The sequence below is a fragment of the Megalobrama amblycephala genome, linkage group LG2 (assembly GCF_018812025.1).
Source record: "Megalobrama amblycephala isolate DHTTF-2021 linkage group LG2, ASM1881202v1, whole genome shotgun sequence".
Taxonomy (NCBI): Eukaryota; Metazoa; Chordata; class Actinopteri; order Cypriniformes; family Xenocyprididae; genus Megalobrama; species Megalobrama amblycephala.
Genome location: NC_063045.1, coordinates 25,145,658 through 25,157,212, shown reverse-complemented (window position 1 = coordinate 25,157,212; position 11,555 = coordinate 25,145,658). Strand labels below are relative to the sequence as shown.

General features: G+C 44.0%; 1 long non-coding RNA gene across 1 annotated transcript; it reads left to right on the top strand.

The window, feature by feature from the left end:
- The first annotated feature begins 1,270 nt into the window (after positions 1 to 1,270).
- LOC125262855 lies at positions 1,271 to 3,115 on the top strand. The gene is made up of 2 exons (XR_007183641.1): positions 1,271 to 1,389; positions 2,505 to 3,115. It is a non-coding gene; the product is annotated as an uncharacterized LOC125262855 (long non-coding RNA).
- Positions 3,116 to 11,555: the final 8,440 nt, after the last annotated feature.

The window sequence follows — 11,555 nt, the reverse complement described above, 5'->3', positions numbered from 1 at the left end:
GCACTGCTCAGGTGTTATGAGAGCCCAGGTTGCTCTGATAGTGGCCTTCAGTTCTTCTGCATTGTTGGGTCTGACATATCGCATCTTCCTCTTCACAATACCCCATCGAATTTCTATGGTGATAAGGTCATGCGAGTTTGCTGGCCAATTAAGAACAGGGATACCATCGTCCTTAAACCAGGTACTGGTAGCTTTGGCACTGTGTGCAGGTGCCAAGTCCTGTTGGAAAATGAAATCTGCATCTCCATAAAGTTGGTCAGCAGCAGGAAGCATGAAGTGCTCTAAAACCTCCTGGTATACGGCTGCGTTGACCTTGGACCTCAGAAAACACAGTGGGCCAACACCAGCAGATGACATAGCACCCCAAACCATCACTGACTGTGGAAACTTTACACTGGACCTCAAGCAACGTGGATTGTGTGCCTCTCCTCTCTTCCTCCAGGCTCTGGGACCCTGATTTTCAAAGGAAATGCAAAATTTACTTTCATCAGAGAACATAACTTTTTTGACCACTTAGCAGCAGTCCAGTCCTTTTTGTCTTTAGCCTAGGTGAGACGCTTCTGACGCTGTCTGTTGTTCAAGAGTGGCTTGACACAAGGAATGCGACAGTTGAAACCCATGTCTTGCATACATCTGTGCGTAGTGGTTCTTGAAGCACTGACTCCAGCTGCAGTCCACTCTTTGTGAATCTCCCCCACATTTTTGAATGGGTTTTGTTTCACAATCCTCTCCAGGGTGCGGTTATCCCTATTGCTTGTACACTTTTTTTTCTACCATATCTTTTCCTTCCCTTCGCCTCTCTATTAATGTGCTTGGACACAGAGCTCTGTGAACAGCCAGCCTCTTTTGCAATGACCTTTTGTGTCTTACCCTCCTTGTGCAAGTTGTCAATGGTCATCTTTTGGACAACTGTTAAGTCAGCAGTCTTCCCCATGATTGTGTAGCCTACAGAACTAGACTGAGAGACCATTTAAAGACCTTTGCAGGTGTTTTGAGTTAATTAGCTGATTAGAGTGTGGCACCAGGTGTCTTCAATATTGAATCTTTTCACAATATTCTAATTTTCTGAGATACTGAATTTGGGATTTTCCTTAGTTGTCAGTTATAATCTTGAAAATTAAAAGAAATAAACATTTGAAATATATCAGTCTGTGTGTAATGAATGAATATAATATACAAGTTTCACTTTTTGAATGGAATTAGTAAAATAAATCAACTTTTTGATGATATTCTAATTATATGACCAGCACCTGTTCTCTTTCAATCAGATCCTTAGACCACAATGCAACATGACTGTGACGTCACAACAGCAACATTGCAAAGGTTCTGCCAGCAGTGGACACATGTGCAACATAAGCAAAGACGTACATCTGAATTAACAAGATGGAGGTAAGTTAGCGAGGTAAGGGCATAAAAAAGTGGTCTTAAGTGCAGAATGTCCCATTTAACATCACTCGGTTCAACCTTTGTGGACTTCAAAGGTGTGGCATTTGAAGTCTGTGTCCTTCGAAGGATGCAGCCTCTGAAATGGTACGCAGCTCGTATATGGCACTTGGAGGACAAATATCCTCATGTGCCATCATACGACGTTACATCAGTCTTCTTTGCTGGTCATAATGGCTCAAGAGTGACCTCTAGTTTTGTATATGAATGAAATGCACATAGTATTAGATTCATTTAGTGGAAAATAGTTAAGAAAGAAGAGGATATGACAAGTAAATATGAGAATCCACCAGTATTTATTGAAATCTGCATGCTTTGACTAAAAGCTATACTGCAATGCTTCACATAACAAATATTCCAGTGATCGCATAATTGAACAGGTATGTGCTTCTTTATTACTTTAAAACTCAGTCTAGTTTTGGTATTCCTGATGAAACTAACTACACTGGAATATATCTATCATAAAACTAATTACATATTGAAGCTGAAGCCTTATATCATTATAATTATGTATAGTTTGTAAAGATGAATATACATGTATATTTGACAGTATAATGTGTAAAAATAAATGTAAACAATCCTAGGTGGATTCGGGGTTATGTGCTTCCAAGCATAATATGAATATTTATATACAAGTGTATAGAAGTATAAACATTTTATATGTAGTAACTGGTCATTATTAATCTTTTTGCCATCATATTTTTGTTGTTAACATTAAAATGTGCTGTTTAAAAGTTTTAGATGTCACCCTTCCAAGAAATGTCATGTCATGTGCCCACATGTGGGTTTTAGTGAGCACACTCATGTCTACAGTGTTGAGTGTATTAAGAGTCTCAGTGTGAGCTGTGCCCCTCAAGCGAGAAAAATTAAAGTCTGATGCATTGCAGCCTGTTTCACCACCATGAACATGTGGAACATGTAACGTCCACACATTTATGCACAAGATGTCCAGAACATTAATAGGCATTAAAACCCACAGGGTTTGGGTCTCATCTGGATCTCAAAAGCAGAGCGAAAAGACACCCTGACCTACATTCATCCAATGATCATCTTTTCCCTAGGACATGCAAATAAAGTGGTGGAAAATACCCAGCATGCCGTTCCTGCAAAGGGGCTCAGGACTTTTCTCTTCAGCTGGTTCCAGATGTACAGACTGTCCTCCCAGTGTTCAAGCTGAGGGCTTCCTGACCCCCTTAAGAGTTAAGGGACAAAAAAAAAACTTTAAAAATACTGTTGCATAATTGCCCCCATAATTTGCTTGACATTAATGGAATTTTTCATTGGTGACATGAAATACATTTTGAATAGGGTTACATGTATATCTTGTTTTGCTCTTAATCATGTTAGTTCTGCCCTGTGACCTAGTTTCCCTCTGTCTATCTAATTAGTTATTTCATTCACCTGTTGTCCATTAATTATATAATTAGTTCCACTTGTTTGTCACGTGTATATATACCCTGTGTTCTCTCCTATTCTCTTTTTGTCTGCGTTTGAAATAGTGTTTGGTTGTGTGTTTCCTAGCGTTCTCTTCTAAGTTTATTGTTAAAGATAATTTCTGTGATTTCTCCATCATGTGCTTTTATTATGCAACCATTCTGTAACAGAACACTGTAACCAACAGTGCACTCCGTAATCTAGTAAGTCAAATAAAGACTGATTTGCGCTAATTTTACATTGGTACAAAGTGAATATGACATAGCGGATAGGACAGTGCAGGATAGTTTGCTGCAGGCTTGACGTCAAAACTCTGAAGATTAACAAAGTGGTGTAAAGATGATTTTTTTGTAATCCAAAACCTGGAAACAAGTTAGCATTTTAGCACTTCCAGTTCTATTGTCCTGAAGTCATTGGGTTTTTTTTAATGGGTTTTTGGTTAAATGGCTGAAATAAGGTAGAAGCTTAAGACACTTTCACGTTTTATTCTACGACATTAAACACCAGTGCATCTCAATCAGCTCCCTAGCTCCTGAGCTTGTGAATCAGTATATTGTGTACACAAATTTGGGCACTGGTAAGGACTGTAAAGGATGCTGGATCACTACACATTGGGACACTTATTACTCTACAGTATCTCACAAAAGTGAGTACACCCCTCATTTCAGCAGCCATTTTATGATCTCAAGGGACAATACTATAGAAATGAAAATTGGATATACTTTAGAGTAGACAATGTGCTGCTTGTATAGCAGTACAAATTTTCTGTCCTTTAAAAATAACTCGACATACAGCCATTATTGTCTAAATAACTGGCAACAAAAGTGAGTACACCCTAAGTGAACATGTCAAAACTGTGTCCAAAGTGTCAATATTTTGTGTGAGCACCATTGTTATTCAGCACTGCTTAATCCTCCTGGGCATGGAATTCACCAGAGCTGCACAGGTTGTTGCTGGGATCCTCTTCAACACCTCCATAATGACATCACAGAGCTGCTGGATGTTAGACACATGGCTTTTCACCACCTTCCGTTTGAGGATGCCCCACAGGTGCTCAATAGGGTTCAGGTCTGGAGACATATTTGGCCACTCCATCACCTTCAGCTTCCTCAGCAAGGCAGTTGTCATCTTGGCGGTGTGTTTGAGGTCATTATCATGCCGTTCAGCCCAGTTTCTAAAGGGAGGGAATCATGTTCTGCTTCAGAACATCACAGTACATGTTGAAATCCATGTTTCCCTCAATGAAGCAGAGCTCCCCAGTACCAGCAGCACTCATGCAGCCCCAGACCATGATGCTACCACCACCATGCAAGACACAATTTTCTTGGTACTCCTCACCAGGGCGTCGCCCCACATGCTGGACACCATCTGAGCCAAACAATCTTAAGCCGAGTTCAGACTGCACGATTTTAGCCCCGATTTTGTCTCGCCAACAGGTTTTGAGAAATCACCGACAAATGCCCGAAATCACAGGCAAGTCGGTGCTCGTTCACGCGAGTGACAATCACGCAGTGTGAATGAGCAAAGACGCGATCTGAGAGAATCACCGACGAGTCGCCGACGCCCGTGAGATATTTGGCATGCTAAATATCTGGACCTGTCGGCGATTCAAAATCCTGCAGTGTGAAAAGTGTTCTGACTGAAAACTACATCGGCGATGACCGACAGCCAATGAGAGAGCAAGATACAGAGCAGTGGGGAGTTCGGGGAGGAGTTATAGACCACTCTCGTTGCACAACACACAATCCTTGTTCCTCGCGTCTCCCCAACCATTTCCTCCATATTATTCTTTTCTTTTTCTTGTTTTTGCTGCAAATCAGCACACAGGCAATTCGTATTGCAAGCTTCTTGCGGGCTACAGTTTTTAATAATAAACCCAGTCTCACGTGAGAACTCCGGTCTTGCACACGTGATATCGCGTTGTTTCCTTGTCACATCTCGCGTGTGTTTGGTTGTGAAACGTAGTTTGTGTGCCAGACAGAGTTGTCGGCGATTCTTCCTCTTGTAAAGTCATGCAGTGTGAAACCTTCTGTTGCCGAGCCATTGTGCAGTGTGAACACAGCAGCGACTGAATGCTGGCCAAGATAGTCATGCGGTGTGAAAAGAACAGTGACCCGACTACTTTGAAAATCGTGCAGTCTGAACTCGGCTTTAGTCTCATCAGACCACAGGACATGGTAATTCATGCTCTTGGACAGGTTGTCTTCATCAAACTGTTTGCGGGCTTTCTTGTGAGCCAGCTTCAGAAGAGGCTTCCTTCTGGGACGACGGCCATGTAAACCGACTTGTTATAGTGTGCGGCGTATTAGGGCTGTCGCGGTTAAGAAATTTCCCTTGCGGTTATTATGGGTGGCTCAATAGCGCGATAGGTGGTATTACCGCCGTTTTTTATTTATTTATTTATTTTTTTAAACAAACCTAATTTTACGGCATACAAAGCTCTATTGTTGAGTTATTATGTGTCATTGTTGCTTTTTAACTGACAGAGACACATTTTAAAACATTTTGTTTTATTGTTAAATTCAAAACAGCAACAAGAACTTGCCTTTTCCCATTTAAAAAATAAAAAATAAAAGAAACCAAAGAACTCTAAAGTATCACATGAAAACAAGCAATAAGAAAATGCCTTTTCCAATTTGAAAAACGAAAGAAATCTCACATTATCACAAGTATCACATTAAAACAACGTGTACGAAACATTACTTAAGTGTTAACTAATGTGATTTAGACCTCGGTTATCATGTCCTTGTTTTGCGCTAGGAAAACCAACATATTAACCGTATGTGGTTTCAGGGAGGATTGCATGGGGGTAACAATATTCCCCGCGGCACTGAAAACTCTTTCCGACGGTGTGCTCGTTGCACAAATACACATGTATTTGCACGCGACTTTGGACAACAGCAGAAATCTAGACTGATTATCGCGCCACCAGGACAGTGGATTTGCGTTGGAGTCGATGCACTCTTCTTGTAGATAGCGCATGAGCTCGTTATCTGCTCACGCTCTCTTGGGTATGGGCGCTGACGCGGAGGTTGCCTGTGACTTCAGTAGGTCTCCAAGAGTCTTTTTCTTTACTGGTGGTGGCACCATCATTTGCCCTTCTTCTCCAACCACTGACGCACTGGTCTCCTCGTCCTCCACTCCCATCATCTCTTCAATGAGTGCGGATTTTGTCTCCGTGTCATTTATATGATCGCCCTTATAGCGAGGATCTAAACAACAGGCCTTTTCCAAAAGTTTTTGTAAGGCAGCTGGTTCGTACTTCCCCTGTAGAACACTACACATTTTGTGCTTTATGTTTGATGTTAAGGTGGTATCCTCGTTTGATGGTTTAAGAATATCTTCAGTGAGGAGTTTCAGGACAGGTTTCACTGAAAAAACTGTAACGTAGCTCTCGCCAGACAGCAGATCCGTAAACTCAGCCGCGGGTTTAAGCGCTGCATTCACAGACTCAAGGACAGCGATGTCCTGCCAGCTTGGATTTAGATGGTGGTGTCTCCGATCATCCAGAACTCTTCTGATAGCCGGGATTTGTTCCAAAACCCTTTCCACCATTTTCTGTTTGGTGCCCCATCTTGTAGCGCAGTCCTGAACAGAATTGGCCGTTAAATCATTGAATAGAAATTAGCCAATGACAACAAATCTATAATTATCCTACCAAAATAAATTATAGGCTACATTTTAAATTAGGCTATTTATTCGTTTCAATATATTTTTTTTTATCCCAACTGCAAAAGAATAAGAATTCTTTAAATGTGCACAGACAGATATGGGCGTTAAATTGATCTGAAATTAGCCTAAATATGTTTTTTTTTTCAATAAACCATTTGAAATAATTTTCCTCTCAAAATATTCATTTTAATTTGTTTAATTCTTATAATTCATTTATATTTAATTTTTATTTATTGCCTAATAACATGATCGTTTAACCTACATTATATAACTTACCAGTATGAGGCCATGCTGAGGAATTTGAAGTTCCGCTTGTGCTTTCGCTAGATCTCTTCTCTTCAACCAGCTCTGAGAAAATGTACTGACCAATGTGTGGCACAGGCCCATTGCTCGGGTTGTGCGGTCCTTTACGCTTGCCATTGCATTTGTGACTGCCAAATGTAAATTGTGACCAAAACAGTTCAGCCACGGCCAGTTCAACTTTTTGACTGCTGCAACAATGTTGGCTCCGTTGTCTGTAGTAATGCATGACAGCTTCTTCTCATCCAGGGACCACTCTTCAAATGCGTGCCGGAGAGCATCCGAAATATTGTTGGACGTGTGGTTTTCGGGCATAAACACGGTTTCGAGGCAGCGTGATTTCAGAGTCCATTCCATGCTGAGATAATGAACCGTTAGACTCATATAAGGAGTCATATTGACACTTGACCACATATCCGTTGTGGCAGAAAAGTAGTCGACATTCATGAGCTCGCTTTTGATAGCTGACTTTACCTTGCTGTACATTTTCGGCACAGCTGTTTCTGAAAAGTAGGTTTTACCCGGCAATTCGTACTGCTTGTCAAATTTTTGAAGCATTGATTTGAATGCTGGTTTCTCCACCGTGTTGAATGGAACCATCTCCTGAACAAGATACAGCGTAACAGCGGCTGTAAGGCATTTATGCCTGTTACTTTCACGGCTGTATTTTACAGATTTCGCAAAGGCTTCAGCTACTCCTAACTGTCGGCTGGTAACGTTACCGGCCTCAGCTGTTCTTTTTGATGTTGCTCCGCGACCTGATGCTTGAGGGGGCAGCTGCGCTTCAATGGCTGGATGACAGTTAGCGAGATGACACCTCAAATTAGATGTATTGCCGCGTGTCACAGGCACCTTTTTGCAGCAAATTTTGCATATTGGCTCATCTAAATTCGCTGGCTCGCCTTTTTCATTGGGTTGAAAGCCGAAATGTTCCCAAACTGGCGACGTGACAGTAGGTTTTGGGACGAGAGTGCCTGCCATGGTTTCAGTAGGCCTATTCAAAATAGGAAATGAAACACCGGATACAAACAGTTCGCGGGAAAATGACAATCGTAACACACTTGAATCATTATTCATTTATTCAACATTAAATGCACAGTGACAATTTGTAAATCAAGAAGGCCAGTCTCAAAAAAAAAAAAAAAAAAAAAAAAACTGAACACTGCGGTTGCCGCGGTTTCTTTCCTTCCTCTGCGGCTGGCTTGTCAATAGCGCGGTATTACAATATTGCGGTTACCGCGACAGCCCTACGGCGTATGGTCTGAACACTGACAAGCTGACCTTCCACTTCTGCAACCTCTAAAGCAATGCTGGCATCACTCATGCATCTATTTTTTGAAGCCAGCTTCTGCACCTGATGCACAGCACAAGGTCTCAACTTCTTTGATTCAACTTCTTTGGCCTGTTACGAGAAGAACCCATCTTGGAAAACCTCTCTCTATGACCCTGGCCACTGTGCTGTAACTCAGTTTCAAGGTGTTACCGATCTTCTTATAGCCTAGGCCATCTTTGTGGACAGCAACAATTCTACTTCTCAAATCCTCAGAGAGTTCTTTGCCATGAGTTGCCATGTTGAACATCCAGTGGTCAGTATGAGAGAATTGTACTCAAAGCACCAAATTTCAACTGCTCTAATACAAGATCCACACATTTGTATGGTCCTGTCAAGCAGACATAAACATAAACATGATGAATAGGACATGTTTCTTTACATGGTTAAACAACATACAACTGTTCTCACTTATGGTGTACTCACTTTTGTTGCCAGCTATTTTGACAATAATGGCTGTATGTTGAGTTATTTTCAGAGGACAGTAAATATGTACTGCTATATAAGCAGCACATTGACTACTGTAAAATATATCCAAGTTTCATTTCTATAGTATTGTCACTTGAGAAGATATCCTAAAAATGTGTTGCTGAAATGTGAGGGGTGTACTCACTTTTGTGAGATACTGTATTTCCGGAGACATGACAACGTCCTCATTGTACAACATCACTACTGGTATTATGAACAAAAGCAGAGCTGATATCTTTCTGACATTACTTGTAATGTTATTTTAAGTACATTATGGCTTTGCTTGTTACGCATACATGCAACATTTCAGCCATTTCTTTTGCGTAGTGATTGTCTTCAAGCTATCAATGGTCAGCTAAACAACTGTATTTAAACACACACAATACACTATCGCATTATTCATGGATAACTTTTCAATCACTATAATGAATATAACGTATGGTGAATGATAAATTTATGAATTCACTACGTTCGTGTTATTTACATTATATGCACTTAAGTGCCTATTGCCAACAAAACAGACATTTAAAGCAGTTCCCTTTCAGTCGGTCACGTTCGACGTACGTCAGTAGTGACCGACGAATTGGGATATCGCTAGAGAGCCCTATCAGCTTCGAGTGAACTAAAACAAGCCATTGGAATTGGCGTGCGATATTTGCATAATGCGCACCGCCTCCGACAGGTGTATATAAATAGGAAACAGATGCAATCGCACTCTGTCTTTCGCTTCGGAGCCAACAGTTGGTGTCCAGCTTCAGACTTCACAAGAGTGAAACTAAACAGCCTTGGAGATTCAGCGTCTGTTTGTGTTGGCGTTAAGGCACAACAGCGAGGTCGCGAGCTTCCCGGGGAGCCTGAGCTAAGCTCTCAACTGCTGTTTTAACAGCAACTGAATTCCCATATAAAACGCAGTTGTATGTTGCGATTTGGGCCGGTTCCTCCCAGTGTGTTCGGGGAGTGGTGTACCCGAACACATCGCATCACTCCCTGTGTGCTTCAGCACGAGAGAGCTGACTCTTCCCCTTCTAAAAGAGTTTCACAGACAGACACTGCGTCTTTTTCAAGACGTCATTCTGTCTGTGCGTTTCTGGAGGCGGTCGTTTCCTATCCTCATTGACGGCCACAATCACTTTCTCTCATGTCTGCTTAGCGTGCTGAGACTGTGTTTGTGGGTGGTTCATATTTTCTTAAGAGAATATGCCCACGTCGGCGCGTTGTTTGTCTCTCCTTTCTCGTAAGGGCTTGAGCGTTCAGCGCGCCGTGTGCCGTCGAGCTGCCGGCTGACAGCGCGCGTTACCATGGCAACCATGCGCGTTGTCTGGCGCTCTAGATGCACGGTCGAGACTCGAGCGCCTTTAATGAGGTGGAGTCCCCTCACTTATTCCCCGATCTAGTTTATTTTTCTGAATCAGAGAAATACTACTTTGGTTAATAAGCCTGGGTGACCAGAGGATCACAGTGGGGCAATACCCGCCGAGTCATTCTCCGTGGGCCCCCCACTCCTCTAGTGCATCGCAAACATGCTGTGACTATGTCTGTGGGTGGTTCATGTTTAGTACAACATGGCCACGTCAGCGCCCAGTGCGCCGTGTGTCGTCCAGTTGGAACGGCCACGTTCACTGTCCAGCATGGCTGGTAGCTTCTGCTTGGATTGCTGGTCCTTCTCATGAGGGACCTAGCGTCTTAGTCTGGGCTCCAGCAGAGGATCAGATGTCGACTGCTACATTGGAGAGAGTATTGTTGGGCTCTGAACATGAAGATGATGCTGAGTGTCCCACACTTGTGACGTGCTCATGCTGAATCAGATTCAGACTTGACAACCATGCTTTCCCGGGCCCCTGGGGGCGTTGTGCGACGCGTACTCGCCTTGCCCCGCCCCTGTCTTAGCCCGGACATGCATGGAAAAACTTGGCAGTTTGTAGCCTCTTTGGTATCAAATATGGTACGCCAAAGGGGCCATAATCTGCATTACAAGTTTTTTCTCTCTCACTACCCTTTAGGGTGGGGTGGCAGTGCTACGGGCACACCATCTCTGCCCTGCATGGGTCTTGGCCCCTGGCAAGTCCGTGGTACGCCAAAGCACTCATTGCATGTGGGTAGTTCTGAGTCAGGGTTGAGCTACGCATCACCCAGGTCATAGCGCAGGCCCCTGGCCAGACAATGTCCACTGTGGTGGTCCGGAAACACCCCTGGCTAGTCTTGCTGGGATGTGTCGTTGTCAAAGTACACTTTCTCGACGCACTCATCTCACAAGCTGGCCTAAAACTCAGCCCGCTCCCCCCGCAGCCAACCCAGTTGGTTAGCAGGAGGTGGTCCTGGGGATATGGCGACCTGAAGCTGAAGTAAACAGCTCTTTCCCCGGAGGAGGGCCGGGTGGAGAATTCTGGTCTGTTCCGCCGCTGGCTCTCCGGAGTCCAGCGGTACCCACGAATAGAACTGTTATCTGATCCTCCAGGTCCCAAGAGGGTGTGGCTGGTAGTGTGCAAGGCCCCGCCTTGCCGCTCTCAGCCCTCTCTCACTTCACCATCCAGGTTCCAGTGTGGTGGTTCAGGCCACACCCCATGTGCCGTCTCCCATTCACACTGCTACCTCACAGAGTCTGACCACACTCCGGGCCGCTTCCATGCCGTCCGAGTCGGGTCCCCGTACTCTGCTGGCGGCTGTTAGCGTGCGAGGCCCTGCCTTGTCACGCGCAGCCCCCCCTCACATCGCCAGCAGGTGGCAGTGTGATGGTGCAGGCCGCGCCCCGTGCACCGTCTCCCATACGCACTGCTGCCTCGCAGAGTCTGACCACACTCCGGGCCGCTTCCATGCCGTCCGAGTCGGGTCCCCGTACTCTGCCTCGCTGCCCCACCCCCGGTGCGTCTGTGGTGCCTTTGGTCCCGCTGGTTCGGTGTCTGGAAGCGTG